General features: G+C 38.6%; 1 pseudogene; it reads right to left on the bottom strand.

Moving 5' to 3' along the window:
• LOC144379320 (peptidyl-prolyl cis-trans isomerase H pseudogene) overlaps positions 1-14,069 on the bottom strand; it is a 36,775-nt pseudogene extending 22,706 nt beyond the window's left edge.
• Between the last annotated feature and the right edge of the window lie 581 nt (positions 14,070-14,650).

Raw genomic sequence — 14,650 nt, 5'->3', positions numbered from 1 at the left:
AGGTTTTCATTTAAAAAATTGCCGCTTTTCTAACTATATAAAATTACTGCATATTAAATGAAAAACACACTTTAAAAAATTTGAAAGAACATAGCAAAAGCAATTTAACGGGGCATAATAAAATGTAAGCCAACTATTGGGTGCTCTTTAGCCTAGAATCAGTCATGAGTTTAACAGTAATGGATTTATGACTCATTAGGACTAAGAGAGGTTGTAATTTTAAAAGGAACATGATATTTAGGTGACAGTTTAAAAGACACTAAATTACTGTGTTCAACCTTATATTTCACAAATCTTTAAAAGGGCAACAAAAATATTTGTAACAATGTGACTTGCTCATTTTTCTTATTTGTAACAACTTTTAATTGTCATTATGCTAGTGAATTAACTTGTATTAATGATTATTTCAATATAAGACTTCAGAAGGACTTTGAAAGAAGCTATTCTTATAGGCTTTAGTCTATATATTTAAAATCTGTTTATTGCTCTTTCTTTTTCCTGTTTCAGGTGTTTGCTTTAATATAAAGTCTTATAAGTAACCATGAGTTATATGAAATGAAGTCTCCAATAGTGATAACTTGATAAAGTAAGTAAGGTTTCACAGCCAGTTAAATTTATTCGAAGTGTAGGTCGGGAGTATTAAAAAGTCTCACATTCTTTACATCTCAAATCTGGGCTAGTGAGAGAACCCAAGTATAAGATGAAGGGTGCGACTGTTTGATCAGTGGTAGCATATGGGGGTCCAACCATGAGAGACAGAAGGCCAAGGGAAGAATCAGTAATGTGTACAGAGGGTTTCTTGTGTGGCTGACTCCTAAGAAGGAGCCTCTGTCCACTTAATGCACTTACATGGGACCATTTTGGGCGGGACCAAGGTCAAGTCTATAAAACTCCACAGGATTCTTGAATTTACTGTGATGTGGATTGGGAGACCAGTGGCTGCTACTTCTAGTTCTATGGTTTTCCAAAATATTCCATCAAGCTAGGGTTTGTTGCAAGTACAGAAAAGGGCCAGTTCTCCTTTTGCCTTTAGGGTAGGTTGTTGTTTGGTCAGAGTGGTACTTTCCATCAGCAGACACACGTGAAAAAATAAGCCTGCCTTGGGGCTCCTGGGGGGCTCAATCGGTTAAGCGACCGGACGGACTCTTGATTTCAGCTCAGGTCATGATCTCAGGGTCCTGGAATCAAGCCCTGCCTCAGGCTCCCCACTCAGCGGGGAGTCTGCTTGAGGATTTCTCTCCCTCTCCTTCTGCCCCTCCCTCTGCTTGTGCTTGCTCTCTCAAATAAATAAATAAATAAATAAATAAATCTTAAAAAAAAAAATAAGCCTGCCTCAGAGAAGGCATAGTGGGTGGAACTGTACATTCATTCAGCCTTTTCGGGGTCAGCAGGAAGCAGGTGGTGAGGCTGCATTGTGCTGCTTTTTCTCTGTTATAGGAAAGGTCCAAATGTCATATCTGAAGAGGTCAAAGGTGGGGCCTGAAGTGACACCACAGAACCAACAGTTTAGAACTAGGGCTAAGGTATTAAAGTAGGTAGAAGGAGGATAGGGAAAGATGTGCAAGTCTGTCTCAAATGCTAGTGGTGTATTGTTGGTTTGAGACTTGGAGGACAAGAATTCAATGAGACTTTCTATTTCAAACACCTTGCAAAACATCAAAGGTCTTGATAAAGATCAGGTTAAATTCTCTCCTACTGTCTCTCACCTTTTTGAATTTTCCATGCTTCCCATGCTTGCTAAATGCAGATTTTCAATCTGGCAGTAACAGTTATCTTCATGTCTATGTCTGTGTCTCTGTCTAGCTACATTTATATCTCTACATATATGACTTTACACTTTTTTTTTTTTGAGGTAAAGCAAAGGAGACTTTTGTTTAGGGAATGTGAATAAGATCTTAATGTTTGGACAGAGGGGCTGAAAATAGACCTAGTGTGTTATTTAGGCAGGGATGATGATTTATGGAAGTCTCACTGAAGTATTTTGGAGTGAAAGTATATCCTAGGAAACACTCTCGAATGTTATTCAAATAAGTTAATGATAATAAATTTAAAAAGTGTCTAAATTATTTAGGAGAAAACAGTATCTCCCTGGTAATTCTGTGGCAGCTGTATTCTGTGAACTGCTGTTTATGTTTCTTTAAATAGCAACATTATTGAAAGGAGATTAGAATTTACAAATTAACACTGCATTTTATAGTTTTTTGAATATATAAAATATTCAAACATGTAAATTAGAAAAGAATGATACAAAGATATTAACGCACAGGGTAAGGTTTAAAGGTAGCAACCTCTTGTGATTGATATGGCTAACTTTTGTTTTTTTAAAAAATTGTGGTGAAATATACATAATATGTATCATTTTAACTATTTGTAAGCATATAATTTAATGTGAATACATTCACGATGTTTGATGTTGTTATAGTCTGAAAATCAAAACTTTGTAGCTGTTGCCTCTAAATAAAAATTTCATGTCTATATCTACTGGTAGAAGGAAAAGATGGAACAACAAGATTAAAAAAACGGGGGGAAGATGGTGGAATAAGCAAAGTTGATTAAAATTAAGATTTTTTTTTCCTGACACTATAGTTTTTCTGTTTTTCAGTTGGTTTCATAGAGTCATAAAGCACTATCCTAAAATCAGATGGAGTGAAAAGCAATTACATTATGTAGATATAAAATCCTTTCTGAAATTGATATCCCTTCACTTTTTTGACTAAGCTCTTGGTTAGCAAAATGTTGCAAGAACACATTAGAAATATGGTATGTTTAAAAGAAGATTTTGTTGTTGTACCAAAACTTATGTAAGAATTTTGGGCTTTAGACCTGGAAGATACATTAATGATCACCTGGTCTGAATCCCTCACTTATAACTGAGGAAAATGAGGTCCGTAAGGATTATATCTTTCTGTCTACCCATCTATTTGCCTAGAACATGCTTTGTTCCAAAAAAGTGTTTTAAAGTGGCTTATAAGGTTACATAAAAGATAGAAAGATAACAAATTGGAAGTAGGTGAAAAAGGCAAGGGGGAAAAAGGAGAAAGATCATAAAAAGAGTTAGGACTGAAATTAACTCAGAAATACACATTATTAAATCCTAGGTGTTTGATGGGCATGAGCCTCAGACTAAACTGTAAATGTTCTACTGGTCAATGTACAGAGGGAATTCTGATTACTTAAGCAATTCAGTTCCTCCACAGATAAAAAAAATATATATCTAATTGTTCAGAAGATGGACCACTATTTACAACATAAGAAAGAAATGTCTCCTGAGTGTCTTATGAAGAGAATACATTTTCTAAATCAGCAACATCTTCAAAGACTTCATTGTAGGAGATAGAACAAATTCCTGTTTTGTTTTGTTTTTTTAAGGATTTTATTTATTTATTGGAGAGGGAGAGACAGAGATAGCGAGAGAGAGCAGCAGCAGGGAAGAGAGGGAGAAGTAGGCTCTCTGCTCAGCGGGGAGCCTGATGTGGGATCCGATCCCAGGACCCTGGGATCACGACCTGTGCCAAAGGCAGACGCTTAACCAACTGAGCCACCCAGGCACCCCAAATTCCTGTTTTTCATGGCATCTCTTACTGGAAGATGATTGGGTCTCATCTGGGTGCAATTCAGTAAAACGTCTCAATGATAGGAATCCTTATCCTTCAGTCCTGGGAAGGGCACTGTGTGTCAAATTCCATTCAAGGCAGCTGGAGCTTTGTTCTCATTCTGCCATCAGAGACTTAAGCTTGACTTTTCCAGGTAGTTGAAAAGAGAGCTATATGACTTGGCATTATGAGACTAGAATTTGCTTTCCTCTAAATCAGTATTTTACAGACATATTTTGGGCATGTAAATCTTCTGGCATGCTTGTTAAAGTAATTCTCATTTCTCTACCTCATGTTTTTTGATTCAGATTCAGCAAGTCTGGGTGGGGCCCAGGAATCTGCATGTGATGTAGGTGTGAGGAGTTGTGTTTTGAAAATTGCTGGATCATCTTTTCCTGGAAGGGGTATTGGCCACTTGATCCTTTAAGGGTGGTACATCTACACTTCAACCAAAGTCTTTATAGGATGTTTTTCCTCCTTGTTTTCTGCCTTCTCACCTTCCTCCTCTTTCTCTAGTTCCATACAGTTTAAATAATTGCTGGTTTCAGAGCTGGATTGAGAATTCTCTCTGGTTGGAACTGAGATGTATTGACATGTGATGTTGAACATCTTTTCATATGCTTATTTGCCATCTGTTGGGGTGTCTGTTCAGATTTTTGTCCAATTTTTAATTGGGTTGTTCAATTTCTTACTGTTGAGTTATGAGTTCTTTGTGTATTTTGGGTAGTTGTCCTTTATTAGATATATGCTTTACAAATATTTTCTCCCAGTCTGTGGTTTGTCATTCTCTTGACAGAATAGTACTTCTTAAATGGGACACATAGAATCACACAGAGTGTTTTAAAAGATACTGACTCTTTGGGCCCATAGATTATGATATAATTAGTATAGGGACTGGGAATTAGAATTTTTCAAGCCTCTTTAGGGGATTCTTACATAGTTCAAGTTTGAGATGCACTGCCCTAGAACACTGTTCCTTAAACTTGGGTGTGCAGTGTAATCACATGAGATGTTTTTTTTGTTTGTTTGTTTTTTTTTTTTGGTTTTGATTTTTAAATACTGATGCTTGAATCTTACCTCCAGAGATTTTGATTTGATTTGGCATATGGTTCCTCTAAAGATAAAAGTGAATCAAAGTTTGAGAACCACTGCCCTAGAATGAACTCTTCAGCAATGCCAGAGCTGTCCCTAACACAAACAGTGTCTCTGCAAATTACAAAAAACAAAACAAAACAAAACAAAACCTAGTAAGTGGAAGAATTAGTAAAAACATGCCTGTTTCTCAGCCCATGCCATGGTATATGTTTAGGGAGCAGAGTGTGAGCTCGTAAGCCAAGTGTTGTTATGCTTTGAGTTCACACAGTCACAAAATTACAAATTCATAGACAAGAGAAGACAAGATAATATCATCTCTTGGTGGTAGTACAGAATCATTTCCGGGGCGCCTGGGTGGCTCAGATGGTTAAGTGTCCCTTCAGCTCAGGTCATGATCCCAGGGTCCTGGGATCAAGTCCCGCATCGGGCTCCCTGCTCTTTGGGAGCCTGCTTCTCCCTCTGCCTCTCTCTCTCTCTGTCCCTCATGAATAAATAAAAATAAAAAATCTTAAAAAAAAAAAAAAAGAAGAAAGGATCATTTCCATGTAGGGGTAAACAGCCTTTCTAATACCCCATGTGACAAGAACAGAAAAGCCTTAGACAGTACCACTCGGCTTCTTCCTTTCCAACACTGAGGAAATTCAAAGGACACATTGTCCACCTGGGGGACTGTGTGCAATAGAGGATGTGCTGGGTTGAGAGGACAGAGGGAGATATGATGGAGGAGGCAAGAAGGCAGGGACCAGGGAAGAATATGAGGCTCTCAGGGATGATGCGGTGCTGGAAAATATAAAATAATGGGTAATTTTGAAAGAAAATAAAGCTGGAAATTAGGTTTAGCAATTGCTTTTTTAAATGCTGCATGATTTACAACCTAGACTACATGGGTTTTGGGTTTATGAGCATTGCATTGTTGTGGAAAGATGAAAAAAATGAAAGAAAAGATCCCAGATCTCTAATCCTTCTCAGGGAGCCATCACTTGGTGAAGGAATTAGGTGTCATCAACTTACTATACATATGAAGAATAGGGGACCCAGAAATGTTAACTGACTCATCAGTGTGGTAGAGCCAAAGATAGAGATTAGATTCAGTGTGTCCCTCCCATCCTCCCTGGCACAGAAAACCAACCTTTCCTACTATACCTTGTGCTGTTTCTTACATAATGTTACTGCTTATTGAGAAATAACTACATGCACTATGTAGAGATACCATATAGTGTAATGCATGTTAAACACATTACCTTGTTTAATCTTCAGCATCTCTGTGAGGCATGTAGTGTTCACCCCATTTTACAGATGAATAAACTGAAGATGGGGCAGTTTAAGGAACTTAACCAAAATCACATAGTTATTAAGTCATGGAACAGGTTTTATATCTATGTCTATCTCATTCCCTTCTACCATGTGGTACAGATTCTTGTAAAAATAAAGGAGAAATTCCTTAGCCACTCTGAACTAATTTTTCTCTGTTTATATTCATGGGGTCTAGTTTCTGGGCCACCGAAGGGGCTGAGCTCTGACCTTCCAACCATGGTTCCCATCTCATGCTTCCTGTCTTGCTCAGGTGTTGGAACACATTGGCTGATAAACAAGACTTGCTTTGTTCTCAAGGGCCCCACCTTACACTCACACTTTAGAGGAAATGAAGATCCTTTGTTACCACGACTTTTCCCTATGTCTTCTGTTTATTAATGGAGACATTTGGGAAAAGGCCACTAAGTAATAAAGTGTCTAGGCATCAAACTTGTCATTCGTAAATATTTTTTCTGGTCATCTATTTTGTGTAAAGCCCCTTGGTAGGAGGCAGTAGATTCAAAGAAGTTTAAGACAAAATTCTGACCTTTAAGGAGCCTGTAATTTGTTTGGGTGGTTAGAGATTTTGATCCAAACAAAATCACCCAACTAGCTATATCAAAATATGATTTTCCATTTTAAACATGCATCTGCCTAGTAGACTATTTTAAAACATTAAAAAATTTCAAACTTTAAATGGAACACCGATATATAAAACAGATAAAAGCAAAGCTGTTTTGAGTAAAATGGTAGGGTATACCTGGAGCCCCAGCTACCCAGACTCCTCTTTATCTCATCTGGTGGCTTCTGAGGTATCTTATCAGCACCTGACTCCAAGGAACACAGGTAAAACACAGCTGGATGCTTGGAAAGACCCCTGGATTCATATTCAGAAGGACCTGGATTATATTACTAACTCACTAAAACCTTTGGGCAACTCTTTTAATCACATCATTAGGAAACTCTTGGTTTATGCAAATTAAACAGGTTTGTGTATTGTAGGTCTTCTTCTCTGGCTATGGAGACTTCCTTAGAGTGGATGTACTATATAGGAACATGACCTGGTATACTGTAAGGGAACATGACTTGGAAAGATATCCATGGTCCTTTACCACTCCTCCATCATTCTGTTTTATCCTGGACACTCAAGAAGACAGTATGGAAGAGTGGAGGTTTCACATTCGTAGGCCCTGAGTTAAAGTTGCTCATTCTTTTTGGTCCAGTGATAACAGGGGAGAGAGGCAATGAATGCATTCTCCTAATGCTCTCCTGCTGTTACTAAGGCATTTTTTTTGCAGACTAGAAACAAAGTCTTCTCCAGGCTTATCCAACATTTATGTTACCTATGCCCGTACTTGCTGCTAGGGTCATCCCAGCAGCTAGTGTCTGTCATCTACTTACCTAGTGTCATCTACTTACCTAGTGTCATCTACTTACCTAGTGTCATCTACTTACCTAGGGTAGTTCATTGCCTCACATTCTTTAAGGGCTCTGGTATTTGACTGTCTTCTTCTCTACGCTGAGTCTTGCCAATATTGGGAGTTATCTGAGTGTCCATGTAGTCAGCCTATCCAGTACCTCACCTCTTAGTTTCTTGATGTTTTCAACTGCAGTGTGACCTGCAGCCACGCCCACTTCACCCTCCTGTTTCCGTCATCAGAACTGCTTGCTTTCTGAAGTTCTGAGCTCCTTTACTTGCTGAGAAAAATTGGACTATCAAACTCCCTCTTTTCCACCAAATCTACCTCACTCCTATCAAACCTGTTCTTATATATCATCACCCTTTGCAGTTTTCTTCTTTATGTCCATCAGCCTCTCTTGTCTGTGCTTCCTTCCTATTCTAGGCTGGACAGTCACTATAATCACTCTCACTAGCACATTCAGTTTCTATCCCCTGTTTTTGTCCAGCTTCTGTTAAGGCACAAGGGACATTTTCTCTCCTCTTCTTCCTCCCTGTGGCCAGACCTCCACTAGAATAAAATTCCTGGCTTCTGTTCCTGCATGTATTCCTTTTAGGAGACAAGGAATGACTTACCTAGATGATGAATTTTGGAAGAAGATCTAAGCATGCTTAACTTCTTCTAGATCCTTTTTCGGATTTGCCTGCTTGCAGGGACAGCTTGCACTCCTTGTTTCTAAACTCTGCCTGCCTATGGAGAGCGCACATTCTGCTGCACTCCTTGAAGTGAAGGGGGAGGCCTCACATTGTTTAACACTCCCTAAATTTTCGGCCATCCTGCAAACTAGCTTTTATCATTAAAGGTTGTTATGTATTGTTCCCTGTCTTACCAAAAATTAAAAATAGTTCCCAACTCTGAATCAGTGCTTACATATGGATTCTCTGCCTCTTTACTCAGTTGGCCAAGTATGGCTAGAAGCAAATCATAAATCAATTCACTACTATTGTAAATTCACAATGATGCCTGGATGGTGCTGGGAGATCTTTCCCTTGCCATTGGGGGGTGCTTTCTTCCCTTCCTGTGGCAGCTCCACTCACACTCTATGATTCTTTTTTTTTTTTTCTAAAGATTTTATTTATTTATTTGACAGAGAGAGAGAGAGAGACAGTGAGAGAGGGAACACAAGCAGGGGGAGTGAGAGAGGGAGAAGCAGGCTTCCCACCGAGCAGATAGCCCAATGTGGGGCTCGATCCCAGGACCCTGGGATCATGACCTGAGCCGAAGGCAGACGCTTAACGACTGAGCCACCCAGGTGCCCCACACTCTATGATTCTTCTGAGAACCTTGCCCACCCTGTCCATGACCAGCAGGTGACATCATCTCCTGAGCATCAAGAAGCTAATGTATCTGAAGGTCCTTAAACCTTCACCCCACACTTGTAATATTATTCTGTCACTATCCATTTTCTCTTTCTTCCCTATCCTCTTACGAGAAGCATTTCCTCCCCAGTTCCAGGGTGATTTCTGCATCTGTCTCTTGATCCCATCCCTTTTCCCCCTTGTGTTCTTACTCCACTGATTAATTCCTCTCTCCTTTCTCTCATCCTTGTCTGCTCTGTAAGTGCTTGTTCTGTGAACTAAAAATATACTCTAGCCTCTCTCATCTTGAATTAAAGAAGTCTCTCCTGTGGCTTTGTATGTCTTTGTAGTTACAGCCAAATCTTGGCTCCAGTCTGTGCTGGTTCTGTTTCCTTGTGCCTCATTAACCATTCCATCCATTTCCATCAGGTTTTTACTGCCTCCCCCCCTCCTCCCTCCAGCACACATTAAATCAGCCCTAACAAAGGCTTAGCAAGTTTTAATTACCAGCTGTTTATGGAATGCTCCCAAATTTCTTTCTCCAAATCTCTACCAACTCTGTATATGCAAGTGCCACAAAGGATGTCTCTCTGAGCCCCATTAGCACTTCAAATTGGATGATGTCTCAGATAATTCTCATCTTCTCACTAGTCTCTACCCTTCCCCCACAATCCTGTTTCTACTCTTTTTAACAGATGTTTCCTTTCTCAGTTAATGGCAATGTTGTCATTCCAGCAGCCTAAACTAGAAACTTTGAAATCACTTAAGATTCAGTTTTCCTACCTCGCTCCCACCTGGCCCCCTATTGTATGGTTCCCATTGTATAGTCACTGAGTCATGTTGATTCTCTTTAAACATTTCTCAGTTTTGTCCCTTGACTCTTCACTTTTACCATTTTGACACAGTTCAGACTGTCTCTTGCCACCATTGCCATGGCCTCCCGGATGGCTTCTCTGTCTTAATGGTAGCCCTTCTTCCAAATAGTCCTTTCTGGTGCTACCAAAATGACTTCTGAAATGCAAATCTGATCATGTTACTCTTCCACTTAGAACTCTTTCTGGTTTTGCAATTGTCTCTAGAATGAATATCCAAATTCCTTTTCCTGGCAGGTAATGCCCTTCAATCCTGGTCCCTGCCTCTCTACCTTTCTGGCCTCATTCCCTGTAACTGCTCCACTCAAGCCATCAAACTGTGACAGTGTGAAATGCCTTTCTTTCCAATGGTTACCAACAGAACTCTTCATCATCTTTTAGGTCCTGACTTAAGGGTTATCGGTTTATGGAGGGCTCTAGATCTCCACACACTTGTCACGTTGTATTGCATTACTTATTTACATGCTGACATAATTTGCCAGACTGGGAGCTGTCTGAAGGCCATTACTTTGTCTTCATCTTTGCATCCCAGTATGTAACACCCTGACCGGCACATAGTCAGCACTCAGAAAATGTTTGCTGAGTAAAATTGAAAAGTGCTATAGGTTAACAAAATGTGACTCGAAGTAAATACACCAAAACAAAAATAATAGATATGTTCAAATGATAAGATATTGAGTGACTTAAAAACAATTCCTTGGTAGCGCCCCTCTGCCAGCTGGGATGCTGCCTGATTCATGAATTGTTTAATAAAGTCAATTAGGTCTCTAAAATTAAAGCATAAATAATTCCTGTATCTTCTATAAGTCGGTAAAATTATTTATAAGGAAAAACAGTACAAATTTAACAGGAAATAATATAGATGGGAAACCACATAATAAATGTACTTCCAAGCTAACATTTCTCAAGGAAGGCTCAGGATACATAAGTAACTTGGACCTTGGCTCAGAGACTTGGTAAAAGATAGATAGATAGATAGATAGATAGATAGATAAAATACTGAGTTTAGAAAGGTAAAATAAAAAAAATTATATATGCTTTTCTCATTCATTCATTCAAAATAGTCATGTCTTTAAATCATTTAATCCTCCTGGTTCCAGTAAGTCTTTAAATAAACTTACAATGAAGCATAAAATATAGAAAGGTTAAGTAGATTAAAATTATTTTAGGAAAAGCAAGGTAAAGGAGGATAAAGCCAGCCAAGTAAAATGAAGGCAGGAATGAAAATAGTACATCAAGTTCAAGCTGTGAAGAAGTTTTATGGGCGGGTCAGAAGTGGGTTACAGATTGACTTTGACCTTTCTAGTGATCAGAGGAAGAAAAGGATTGGTGATAAGATTCATAATGGCAATAACATAGAATCAAGTCATTCATTTGGGAATTAAATCTACTGAGACCATTGAGAAAATTATCCCATGGATTCTTAGATTTACAAAATATCGAGTCTTTGTAGATTTATTTCTCATAAGGTTCATCAATGTTGGAAAGTAGCACTGATGCTAGAATATAATTCAGTAGAATCTGTTTTCTAGGGGACCAATATGATCATTCTTTAATGATCTGGCCTAATGTAGCAAAGGTCATGGGTAGTTCATTTAAGTGTAGATTCATGGATCTCTCCCATCCTTATTGCCCCTTAGAGATTCTGACTCAGTAGTTTGGAGGTGGATTCCTAGAATTTGTGTTTGGATAATCACCTTGGGCGTCTTTGATGGTACAAGAGGTCTATGAACCAGACTTGAAAAACACTGTTTTAGAGTCTTTAGAAGAACAAATGGATTCCATATACTTCAGTCAGTCATCCAAAAATTTGGTTTCTCTCAGCTGGGCTAAAATGTTTTGTGCAGACAATTGGAGATTGTTATTTCCTAGCCAGTATTCGGAGTATGGCTGGCTGGTCTGTATTGCCAGTTAATTATGGAGCCATATCTTTAATAATTTAGCCAAGTTCAAGGTTAAAGAATTTATTTAATATTTACAAGACAAAATGAAACAAGACTGTATTCAAATCAAAGCCCTTAGAGTCAGTACTAAGAGCTTTTAGAAAAATTAATTTGGGACTTAGTCTAAAAACATGCATCAACTAATAACTTAGAACTCAAGTTTCAATAATATAAAGTATGACTGCAGTAATTTTAGGCTAAACAAAATTAAAATAGGTGTAACCAGAAGTCCAACTTGGCCCTAAATATCTTTATCTCCAAAATACATCTAGCTTTAAGCAGTATATCCTCCAGGTGAATACTCCAGGATAAACTTGTAACATTAGAACCTCTAAGATGGCCCCTAAGGATCCCTTCACTCCATGTATTCATGTCTTTGTTCAATTCCTCCCTGCTGAGTATGTACTGGACTTACTCAGTTCTAACTCACTGGAAATGGTGGAAATTATGGATGTCACTTTCAAGATTAAGTTACAAAAAAGACTGTGGCTTCCAGCTTGAGTGTTCTCTTCCCTTTCTTTTTTTCTCTGTCTCCCTCTCTCTTTCTCTCCTTCCATTTCTCCCTCCCTCCTTCTCATTTCTCTTGCTCTGGGGGAAAGAAGCTGCCCTGTTTTCAGCAGCCCTGTGGAGAGGCCCACATGGCAAGGAACTGAAGCCCCCAGCCAACTGTCAGTTAGGAACTAAGAGTCCTGCCAATAACCCTGGAAATGAGTTTGGAAATTAATCCTCCAGTGCTAGTTGAGACTTGAGATGACTACAACCCGGGTCAACAGCTTGACTACTACCTAATGAGAGACCACATTCACCCAAGTCAGCTGTTCCTAGACTCTTGACCCTCAGAAACTTTGTTTTAAGCCACTAAATTTTGGGTAATTTGTTATACAGCAGTAGATAGTACAAATATGAACACATAGATAAACAAATAAGATTCCTTGCCATATGAAAGTATATGCTGTAAATTGAGTAAAATGCTCTTTGTTTGAAGTAACTGATCTGTAATACTTTCTGACAGTCATTAGATAGTAGGACCACTCATCTATTGACACCATTCTTATTTTGTGAGACCAGAAATGTTTAAGGGGATGTAAGTTTTTCTCTTACTTATGAATGGAGAATAGCACATTAAAAAATATTATCAAATCATTAAGGATACGAAATACAAGTCTCTTTTACTTCTTCTGGAAACATCATCCTCTGTCACATCCACTGCTGTTTATATAGACCCTGCTTCAAAATGGGACTGAATCTCTAGCTGGTTGTTAAGGTTGACTCTAGTGTGGCCACTAATGGTTGTTGTCCACAGTTGAGGGCCTAATTTAACAAATTTCAGTTAGGGCCAGTGATGTCTTCAACAGTTAAGTATTGTGGATTCAGAGATGAATAATCTTAGTCCCTGTCCTCATATTGCTCACAATCTGGGAGGAGATTCAGGACAAGGAAGAGAAGAGATAAAGAGATGGGGGGAGGAAGATTACAATGTGGTGTAGTGGGTGCAAAATATAAGAGGAAGTTCATGGAAGCTGTCCTGAGAGCTGGTGACTTCTGAGCTGTGATTTTTTCCAAAATTATTTAGTTTTCAGGAAGGCATAAGCAGAGTAAGAAATTCCAGAACAATGAGGTAAAAGGCTCAGAGGTGCAGAGCAGTTTAATATGGCCTGATGGTCATGAGTTTGGAGGGTAGAGGTGAGGTAGGCAGTGAGAAGCATCAGGGGATAACAGTGGATCTTTAGACAGAACAGATCTGGAAGGAAAGGTGATGAGGCAAAAAGAGCCAAACCTGGGTGGTGCTTTCACCTACTAATTTTAACCTAAAGCAAAATTAAAAAAGAAATTCACTGAATTACAATTTCTCATCTGTAAAATGGTGATGACAGCACCTAACACACAAGCTACCTTGTTGACTTTCAGTTAAGCCTATGTATGGGCTTTGCTTATACATTTATTAAAATATTGATATTAAATAAACCTGGAACTTACCAGTATCTTTAGGAATCTGAAAATATAACATATGTCTTTATTCAGAAACAGTATTATTACTTTATATAAAATCTTATAAACACTGAAGCTATGCCTACAAGAAAGAAAATTGTGGATCTTAGGAAATAATAGAAGCAGAAGAAAGGATATGAGAACCTAAGCTGTCATGTAAGTAGTTCTAATTCTGACAGTTAAAGAAATAAAATCTTTTCAATTTTATTTTTTATACTGATAATTTGATTATTTAAATATGACTATACTTAGTATTTGAGCTTAAACATCTAAACTCGTTAAGAAGAGGGGAAGCGTTAGTACACATTTTAGTTTCCGAAAAAAGAATGAGATTGAAGACATGCCCCCAAATGTGCTACTATCTTGAGTGCAAAAGTTGCTAAGGATGGTGCGCTGAAATTAATAAATAACCTCATGATATGGGTTGGCATCTTTAACTTGTTCTCCTATTTACCTTACTAATTCTTGAAGTAGGTCCTTTGTGAATTTTACAAGATGAGTACTTTTGGTGTTGTCTATTGTTCATGGTTTCCAAAATTTTGTTGGAGTACTATACCAGAAAATAACTTGCATTGTTATATTTGATAGTTTCTAGTAAGAAATTTAATTTTTGGTCTCTTAGGGTTTCTAGACTATGAAAGGGAAAAAAAAACACTTGGGAGAAACAAATCATTAGCTTTACTGATGTGTGGAGATATTTGAGAAAATGAACTGCTAAGGTCAAAAATTTCCTGTTTTTCTCAGCCTCCACAATGTAACTAAGAACTGAATTTGGAGGTTGAATTGAGGTAGATGCTCAAGTACGACTCCCACTCAATCTTATGGGATTCAGAGCTCAGGGCTGCCTCTCTGTGAAGGCTCAAAGAGTGAGTAGGCTCATAGTTCAAGGCAATTTTACAGGTGCTTCATTGCCAAAGGAAGAAATTGCAGTGGAATTGAAATGCCATATTTTCGGGCGCCTGGGTGGCTCAGTCGTTAAGCATCTGCCTTTGGCTCAGGTCATGATCCCAGGGTGCTGGGATCGAGCTCCATGTCGGGCTCCCTGCTCTGCGGGAGCCTGCTTCTCCCTCTCCCCCTGCCTCTCCCCCTATGTGTGCTCTCTCTCTG

Source organism: Halichoerus grypus, chromosome 10 (assembly GCF_964656455.1).
Source record: "Halichoerus grypus chromosome 10, mHalGry1.hap1.1, whole genome shotgun sequence".
NCBI lineage: Eukaryota > Metazoa > Chordata > Mammalia > Carnivora > Phocidae > Halichoerus > Halichoerus grypus.
Note: the sequence above shows the minus strand (reverse complement) of the source record. Positions and strands in the feature narration are given on the sequence as shown.